The sequence below is a fragment of the Anolis carolinensis genome, chromosome 1 (genome assembly GCF_035594765.1).
Source record: "Anolis carolinensis isolate JA03-04 chromosome 1, rAnoCar3.1.pri, whole genome shotgun sequence".
Lineage (NCBI taxonomy): Eukaryota > Metazoa > Chordata > Lepidosauria > Squamata > Dactyloidae > Anolis > Anolis carolinensis.
Window position 1 is genome coordinate 144,597,454 of NC_085841.1, and position 9,824 is coordinate 144,607,277.

Genomic DNA, 9,824 nt, shown 5'->3' on the forward strand with positions numbered 1-9,824 from the left:
GAGTCAAAGCTGCGAACAAAGGTAAAAAACAAGACTACATGATACAAAAATGCCACATCTCCCCAATTCAAGCATATAAACAACCCAACACATACCGTGTTTCCCCAAAAATAAGACAGTGTCATATTAATTTTTGCTCCCAAAGATGCTCTAGGTCTTATTTTCAGGGGATGCCTTATTTTTCCATGAAGAAGAATTCACATTTATTATTGAACAAAACAATGAACATTTATTATATACTGTACAGTAGTTGTCATCACAAACCAGCATAACCAGACAAACAATCCTATCAAGAATTTCTTGTTACTGCCATTACTCCCATGTACAACTGATATGTACATTTACCAATTCTGCATGCTTTGGTGTTCTGTTTGGCAGGCGCCGGGCATGCTTCCAAACAAAATCTTTGCTAGGTCTTACTTTCGGGGGAGGCCTTATATTTAGCAATTCAGCAAAACTTCTACTAGGTCTTATTTTCTGGGGATGTCTTATTTTAGGGGAAACAGGGTAGTATATAAACACATTGCATAAATCATATAAATAGACTAAAATAACATTTATTATCATTACATTCCTATACCTCAGGCCACTGAGGTCATCAAAAACATCTTTGGCCATCTCAGCCTTGCCTGACCAAAATAGGGTGCTTATTGTGGGTTGTCGGGGAAGGCCTGCTTCTATAAAAAGGTCTTAACTTGGGAGCGAAAGGTCAATAACAAGGGAGCCAAATGCACTTCTTTGGGAAGGGAGTTCCAGAGCCGTGAGGCCACCACCAAAAAGGCCCTCTTGTTCCCACAAAGGTACTTGTGATGGTGTTGGGACAGAGAAGGGCCTCTCCTGATGATCTTGGTGCTCATGCGGGTTCATAAAGAGGTGATCCCTCAAATAGGCTGGGCCCAAACCAGAACTTATCTTAAAACCTTATTCCCCACACCAAAATTGTCTAATTTTTAATTATTTCACAAGGATTCTCAAAAATGTGTTTGAACTTCAGCTCCCAGAAGGCTCTGCCAGCATAGTGAGTGAGCTAAAGTCCAAGACATCTGGGGGGACAAAGCCTGAGAACTTTGGTCCCAAGGTTTTGGTGGAGTAAAGACCACTGGACTCTGGACCATTTGATTCGGTTATAGAGAAGTCCTAGTGAATTGCTCGTAATCTGAATATAAGTTTCATTCCAGCAGTGTAGACTTGGAACAACCCTTGACTCTGAACTCAATGATTATCCACATATCCCTGCATCATTTATAACAAATTGAAATCAGGCCAGGTCTAAAGTAACTTATTGTTGGAATTGGGCTAGTGAAGGATGTGCCTAGAACTCAAATTTCAGTCTGACTTCTTGTGATGCCTGATGCAAAATATCTCCTAGACACAGTCTTATATTTGAAGATAAATATGAAGAGTGATCATGGGACAAAGTCTTACTTTGAGTCAATTCGCAGCTAGGGGCCCTTCCACACTGCCATCTAACCCAGAATATCAAGGCAGAAAATCCCAAAACATCTGCTTTGAATTGGATTATCTGAATCCACACTGCCATATATTCCAGTTCAAAGCAGATAATGTGGGATTTTATTCAGCTGTGTTGAAGGGGCCTGGGACTACAACAATGTCAACATTAGATGTTGGGGTGCAATTTCGAACATTCCTCACAATTGGGGATCCAGGTGAGGGCAGTAGTCCATCATGTGAAATGTGCTTTTCCCATCTGAGTTGCAAAAATATTCAAGTAATGCACAAGTATCAAAACAACAGAATTGGAAGAGACTATAAAGGCCATCCAGTCCAACCCAGTCGTTCAGAAATGCACAAAGCACTGATTGATCATCCACTAGTCCACCTTTAGCAATTCGTTATCTTAGGCCAGATGTAATTGTAGGTCATGATAAATGATGCCGAGATGTGGAGATTAAGTCAGAGTAATTGTTCCCAAATAATACAAATAAGTTATTTTAATGTGATGGAGAAACCAGGATCAACTAAGTTCTCTGAGTGTGTGGCAGGCTGAGTTTGTGTATGGTCTGTCTCTACTCTTCCCATTTTACATATTTATCCAACTGCTTGTCATGCAGATTTGTCTTAAAATATCGGCCTCTTTCCCCAGTTAAAGTGAATAGACAGCAAAGCTTTATCAGCTGAATAGAATGCCTTCTTGAAATCTCTACCAGTTGCTTACGAAACGTATGCAATATGGAAAATGAAGCTCTGCAGTCTAGATATACATTATTTATAATAAGCAATTAAACAAGTATATTTTGTGACAAGGTATAGTCAAAGCCAATAACTTGCCAGAACACGGAACATTCTGCTCATTGCCTCTGCTGTGATACTTTCTCCAATTTAAGAATCTGCAGTGATTCTTTCACCAATTTAAGATGGGACCTTGCCATATACATTAAAGCTTGAAATAATGAAATATGCAACATAAGGTTAGTTGGTTTTTTTCTGCTGAAATGACTAGGAGAACCTGATAGGGCCTAGCCTTTATTAAATTTTCCCCACTGTCTTTCCTTCATGAAATTGTACTCTTATATTGCATGGCTTCTTTTAAGTTAAAAAAAGCCATGGTACATTCTACCAGATTACTGAAATCTGCCAACTTTCAGTTACTCAGGGAAACTTTCCCTTCTATTGCTGGTGTTGCAAACTTCTAGAGTTATCTTGGATTTCCATTTGCACTGAGATGCTGTTTGAATCCCTTTCAAAAATTGTAACGTGGGACAGCATGAAATTCCCATTCATTCATATTTGTGTTAGCTGAATTTGCAAGCATTCAAGCAATCGCCTAACAGGATGAATTTTCAGAATAATCTTTATTTATTTATTTATTTTAAAATAAAACTTATTTAAGTAAAACTTTTTCTAATACAGCAGGTAGAGGTACGGCTTGTATGGCTGCTTCCTTTTGAGGAAATAACTTAAAAATACCATTTTAGACTTTTTAAAAGGAAGGCAGAACAGAGCTGAGGATAATGTGCAAAATAATAAGGCATCTCAAAACCATTTGATTTTGTTGTCAGATACCTTTAATGATTTAACTGTGCTCTCAAGGATTTAGCAGTTTTGAAAGCTTCAGGTATACCCATATCAATAGAGTTTATGTGCAGACAATGTTCCTTTGATTTTAGCAGGCTATATTTGCCTCAATGCCTGTAGAAATTCATTTCCATTGGTCAAACTTTATTTTGCTTAAATATAAAGCACCACAGAACCATGGATAGTTTACATGCATTGTAAAGCCTATATCTTTTTAATGGTTTGTGATCCACGATACATCATAAAATGAATACATGGATTGTAAAACAATACTTTTTTGTGGCTTAAAAACAAAACAAAGAATAAGTGCTCAAATAATAATAAAAACACTTCATTTATATTCCACCCTATCTCCCTGAAGAGAATCAGGGCAGATCACAGTACGTATACACTGCAAACATTAAATGCCGTTTGGACAGACAGGACAGAACAGAGAGAAAGGAGGTATGTTGTGTCGACATCCAGCTTCGGCGTCTTGGAGGTTGTGCTTGAATCCAACCACAGGCAGGTGCTGTCACTCCATCCTCTGACAATAGTTCTCAACCTGTGGGTCCCCAGATGTTTTGGCCTTCAACTCCCTGAAATCCTTTCAGCTGGTAGACTGGCTGGGATTTCTTGGAGTTGTAGGCCAAAACACCTGGGGACCCATCTTCTGATGATGAAGAGCCATCAGAACCTCCTCCTTCCTTTTGGCCGCTGGCATTTTCTGGTATTTTTCTTTTATGGTGTTGTAAAATACTTCCCTCACTTAAAAAAAAAAAGCGGTACCCAATTTCTCTACCTCCAGCTCTAAGCTGTTTTCGAACTGCTTAGGTAAACAGTGAGCTGGGCTAACAGGCGGGTGGTCACCCTGACCTGGACTTCGAACTGGCAACCTTTCGGTTGGTAGATCTTATTGCTGCTGGTGATTTAACACCTGTGTTAAAGCCCAGACCTAAAATCTCCCAGAAATCTGTTCTTTCCCTACCTTCTCCTAACTTAACAATTTCACTTAGCTGTGATAGACATATGAGCGTCTACTCAACTCTAGAAAACTATTACTTTATTGTGGAGACTGATAGACACTTACAAGTAGTCCTTGAGTTACAAACATCCAACTTACAAACGACTCATAGTTAAGAATGGGGGTGAGACAACAGGAAGTGAGAGAAATCTACCCCAAGGAAGGGAAATTCACTCCTGGGGAATCATGGAGAATCATGGAGAAAAGGTTTCTCCACTGAAGCTTTCTCACCAACCCTTGCTTGCAATTCTATTCCACAGTTTTGTGATTTGCAATTTCTCCTTTTCTCTCTCTGTAATAATCCCACTCTTTTCTGCTTTGGTCAGACTTCATCTGGAATACTGCGTCCAGTTCTGGGCAACACAATTCAGGAAGGATATTAATTAACCTTCACAGATTGGAGAGTTGAGCCAAAATGAGCAAAATTTATTTCAACAGGGAGAACACACAGTACTACACTTTGTGCATACAAATAAAATGCAAAGATACAGAATAGGAAACACCTGGTTTGAAAACAGTCCACGTGAAAGGCATCTAAGAGTCTTAGGAAATCACATCTGAACATGAGTCAATAGTGTGATGCAGCAGCTTAAAAAGCCAACGCAATTCTAGGTTGCATCAAATGGAGTATAATGTCAAAACTGAAAAAGTCATAGTCCCACTCTATTCCACTTTGGTCTGACTTCATCTGGAATAATATTGTATCCAGTTTTGGGCAGCCAATTCAAGAATGATAAGAAGGAACATGTCCAGAGACATATAACCAAAAATGATCAAAGGTTGGAAACCAAGCCCTATGAAGAGTGTCTTAGGGAGCTGGGTATTTTCAGCTTGGAGAAAAGAAGGCTGAGAGGGGAGATAATAGCCTTGTTAAAATATTTGAAAGGATGTCACTGTTGCACCCCAGGCCTGGAAACCCCTATGATCACAGCACCACACAAGAGTCCAGAATATAACCAAACGGTTTATGGTAAAAGCACATAAAATATATGAAACATCAGGAATAAGATGTATAATCCAGGAAAGGGTCAGCAATAGGTGATAAACAGGCAGCAATCCAAATGTCTCATGCAAATCCCAAGGTAATGTAGTCCAGGAACAGCTAGAAAGTCACAAGTATAGCATAAATCCACAAGCAAAAGTTTATTTAGTAAAACTTGAGCAAGAATACAAAACAAGAACATGGAAAGCTTCCAAGATACTTAAATGCACAATCAAGGCTTGACTTGAAACAAGAACCAGAGAATTTAGGCCTAGCTTCTCCCTTGAACACTACGTTGCCTGAACTAACTCTTAGGAAAAACAACTTGCTAATTAATAAGCAGCCATGAAGTCATTTAGTTTCCCACAGATTCTCTCTTCCACTTTCCCACATAGACGTTTTGACCAGAGCTGTCTATTTTCTGTTCCAATTTGTAAACAGAGCTTTTGTTGATCTCCATAGCTCCATGTCAGGCTCACTTCAAAGGATCAGTCTGAACGCAGATCAAAGATAGCTGCTCTCAAATTCAATCTTTATTGAAGAATACATGACTTTGGAAAAGTCGAGAATGACCTAATGTTTACATACATCTAATTTTATCACTTCTGATGCAACGTAATATCACACGCAAATATCATCATCAAGCCCCACCTTCTGGATCACATTTCTACCATGATTTCTATTCCCACACACTACAGCAATTATAATTGTTTATACTTTCAACTCTGAGTTCCCAGGCTCATTTTATCTTCTCCCGCCAGGTGCTTGCAGGGTTGTTTTATGTTATGAAGTCAGATTCAGGGCTTGGAAATTCAGCCCTGGGATCTGGCTCCATGACATGGCGCCCTCGTTCTCTTCGTCCTCCTCTTCGGTTCTTCTTTCATCATAGTTCTGAAACAAATCAAACAATAACTCTATGTGTCCATTTTGTCCAAAGTCCCCATATACTTTTTCAGTAAGCTGCGATGGAATACTGGGTGTATTTTCCCTAAACTTTTTGGCAATGCCAACTGGAAAGTCACTTCATTGATAACACCCTGTATTCTGAATGGTCCAATATATTTGGGGCCCAGTTTTCTTGAAGGTAGCCCCAATTTGATGTTTTGGGTACTTAACCACACTAGATCTCCTTTATTTAATTTATCGCCTTCCACCCTCTTTCTGTCTGCGAACGCTTTATACTTTTTGTGTGCTTCCTTTAAGGATGCAGTCACTTGACTCCAACATTCTAGCATTTGCGTTTTCCACTTCCCTGCCTCTGTTTCCTCATTTTCTGTCCACCTTGGCAACTGGGGTAAAGGCTGTATTTCATACCCGTAAACTACTTCAAAGGGGGTTTTATTTGTTGCTGAATGTATAGTTGAATTAAAGGCTAGTTCCGCAAAAGCCAACCACCTAGACCAGTCATTTTGTCTCAAGTTAGAGTACATTCGAAGGAACTGCCCAAGCGTTTGCTGAGTACGTTCTACCGCCCCGTTTGTCATGGGGTGAAAAGCAGAACTTAGACTCCTTTCTGCTCCTAGCATTTCCAAGAATTTTTCCCAAAATTTTGCTGTGAACTGTACTCCTCTGTCACTGACTACTCTACTGGGACATCCATGTAGTTTGTAAATATGATTTATGTACAATTCAGCTAGTTTCTCAGCCGATGGTAGTTTCGTCAGCGCTATAAAGTGAGCCTGTTTAGAAAACAGGTCTAATACTGTCCAAATATAACGATGTCCTTTGCTCACCGGCAGTTCTCCCACAAAGTCCATAGCTACACATTCCCAAGGTCTGGTAGGTTCCGCTACTGTTTGTAACAATCCCATAGGCTTCCCTCCTCCCGATTTATTTCTGGCACAATCATCACATTGAACAACATGATTCTTTATGTCCTTCCTCATTCCTGGCCACCAACAATGTTTTACTATTGCCTTTGTTGTTTTTGTAATTCCTGTATGACCAGCGCTCTGGTTGTTGTGAAAACGATGCAGAATCTTAATCCTTAATATTGCTGGGATATACAGTTTCTTGTTTACAAACCAAAATCCCCCCTTCTGTTCCCCCTTTTCTGCGTTGGACGCGATCCATTGATCTCCTTCATAAGACTGTTTAAGTTCATTTCCCCAGTTTCCTTCCCCGCCGAGTTCAACAAAAGCCATGTCCTCCTTTTGGGTTTGTGCTCTTGTCCTGACAGCTAAGCCCCATTGTTTGTCAGAGAATATTGTCCCCTCTTTTGCTGTGGTTATGCCTTCGTGTTGAGGCATGCGTGAAAGAGCATCTGCCAAGACGTTCTGCTTCCCTTGAAAAAACTTTAATTGGAAATCGAACCTGCTGAAGTATTGCGCCCATCTAATTTGTTTGGGGGACAATTTTCTAGGAGACTTTAAATACTGTAGGTTCTTATGGTCAGACCAAATTTCAAATGGGATTCCGCTTCCTTCGAGGAAGTGTCGCCAGCATTCTAAGGCTTTTAATATGGCTAATGCCTCTTTTTCCCATATTGGCCAACTTTTTTCAGTTTCGCTGAACTTCCGTGACAAATATCCACAGGGTTTTAAGTTCCCATTTTGATCTTTTTGCAATAGTACTGCCCCATACGCACAGTCTGAGGCATCGCAATGGATTATGAAAGGGCTCCTGATATCGGGGTGTTTTAGGATGGGTCCTTCAGTGAAGCATTCTTTTAAGGTTTCGAATGCCTTTTGGCATTCTGGCGTCCAACTCAGTTTGGCGCCAGGAGCTTTCACTTTTGCTGTCTCCCCTTTCCCTTTTGTTTTTAAAAGTTCTGTAAGGGGTGCGGTTATTTGCGCGAAACCTTTTATGAAGGGTCTGTAAAAATTTGCAAACCCCAGAAATGATTGTAATTGCCTCCTTGTTTGAGGCACTCCCCATTCTTTCACATCTGCTACTTTAGCTGGATCCATAGCTAACCCTTCTGGAGATATCCGATACCCCAGAAAGTCAATTTGAGTTTTATTGAATTCACATTTGGACAGTTTTGCGTACAGCTTTGCTTCTCTTAGTCTCTGCAAAACTTCCCGGACCAATTTTACGTGCTTTTCCTTATCTTCAGTTACAATCAAGATATCATCAAGAAATATGAATACCCCTCTGTACAATAACGGGTGTAGTATTTCATTTATAAGCTGCATAAAGCATCCGCCTCCGTTTTTTAACCCGAAAGGCAAAATTTCGTATTCAAAATGGCCGAATGCGCAGGAAAATGCAGTTTTCCAAGTATCCTCCGGTTTGATCCTTAATTTATGATACGCTTCAATTAAATCCAGTTTAGTAAATATGCTCCCTTTCTTCAATACGGTAATTAAATCCTTGACTAAGGGCATAGGGTATTTATTGTCCTTAGTAATTGCGTTTAAATTTCGATAATCAATGCACAATCTTAGGGAGTTGTCTTTCTTTCTCCTAAATAACACTGGGGCCCCGAGAGGAGAATTGGATGGCTTAATGAAGCCTCGCGCCAGGTTTTTATCAATGTATTTCCTTAATTCCTCCTTCTCCTGCACAGACATGGGATACACTTTTGGTTTGGGTAAGTTTGCTCCTGGGGTTATTTCAATTTCTACTTCTATATTCCTTTTGGGAGGCAATTTACTGGCCTCTTTCTGATTGAAAACATCCACAAAGTCCCTGTATTCAGGTGGCAATAGCTGTGGGTCTATTTCCCCTGCTTCATCTTCCTCGTCCTCCTCTTCTGCAATTTTGCTTATCTCCCATTGCATCTGCTGTTCTTTGAATGCTAGGCTTTTTCCTCTCCAATCTACTTCAGGATTTGCCTGTTCGAGCCATGGTATCCCTAATATTACGTGGTATGTGGCAATAGGGGCTATCACAAAGGATATTCTTCCTTCCCATTTGCCTATTTTACATGGGATTCCTCGTATTTCCTTTGTAGATACTTCCCCAGCAGCGACTGATCCATCTAGCTGCGAAAATGCAATTGGGGAGTCAAGCGCCATCTGCTGGCATTTCAGCGCTCCTGCTAACTCCGGGGTTATAATATTTCTAGAACACCCACAATCCACAAATGCCTTGCAGGTGGCCCGATTTTCTAGCCCTGAGAGGCAGATGGGCACTACTATCATGCGGTTGTCCCGACTCACCAGTTTTTCTGAAGATTCTGGGGCCTGCACCTCCTCTTCCGCGCGCCTCCCGGTTGCTGGCTTGGGCTTTGGGGCTTTTGGCGGCTCCCCCTTCCGGGCCCAGCATTCTGCTGCTCGATGGCCCGTCTTCCCACATACAAAGCATCCCGGTTTAGGTTTGTTGTCGTCTCCTCTGGAGGGAATCCCCGGCCTCCCTCCGGGTCTTTCCTGCTTCCTCGTTTCTCCTCGACCCCTCGCCACCGGTCTTTGCTGGCCGCTGCCGCTCCTGAAGCGCTTTACTTGGGCCAGGGTGGATTCGACGCGCCCCGCTAGTTGAATCCATCCCTGGAGCGTTTCGGGGTCGTCTCTGTGCGCTGCCCAGCTGAAAATCTCGGGGCGCAGTCCCTCTTTAAATAACTCCACTTTGGTCACTTCAGACCATTCTGGTACCCTTTCCGCGAGGTGAAGGAATTCCTCTGCGTACTCGGGCACTGTTTTGTCCCTCTGCTTTATTCCTTTCAGCTGGTCTCGAGCCCTCAATTGCTCTAGCCGGTCTCTGAACCGGTTTTCCAGTGCGGCGAGGAAGCGGGGCACTGACCTCAGGCATGGGTCGCGTCTGGCATGAAGCTGCACATACCAGCTGGCTGCTCCTCGCTTTAGTGTGTTGCCGATGGCTCGAACCCTGCTTGCCTCGGAGGGGAATGTGTGTGCATTGTCT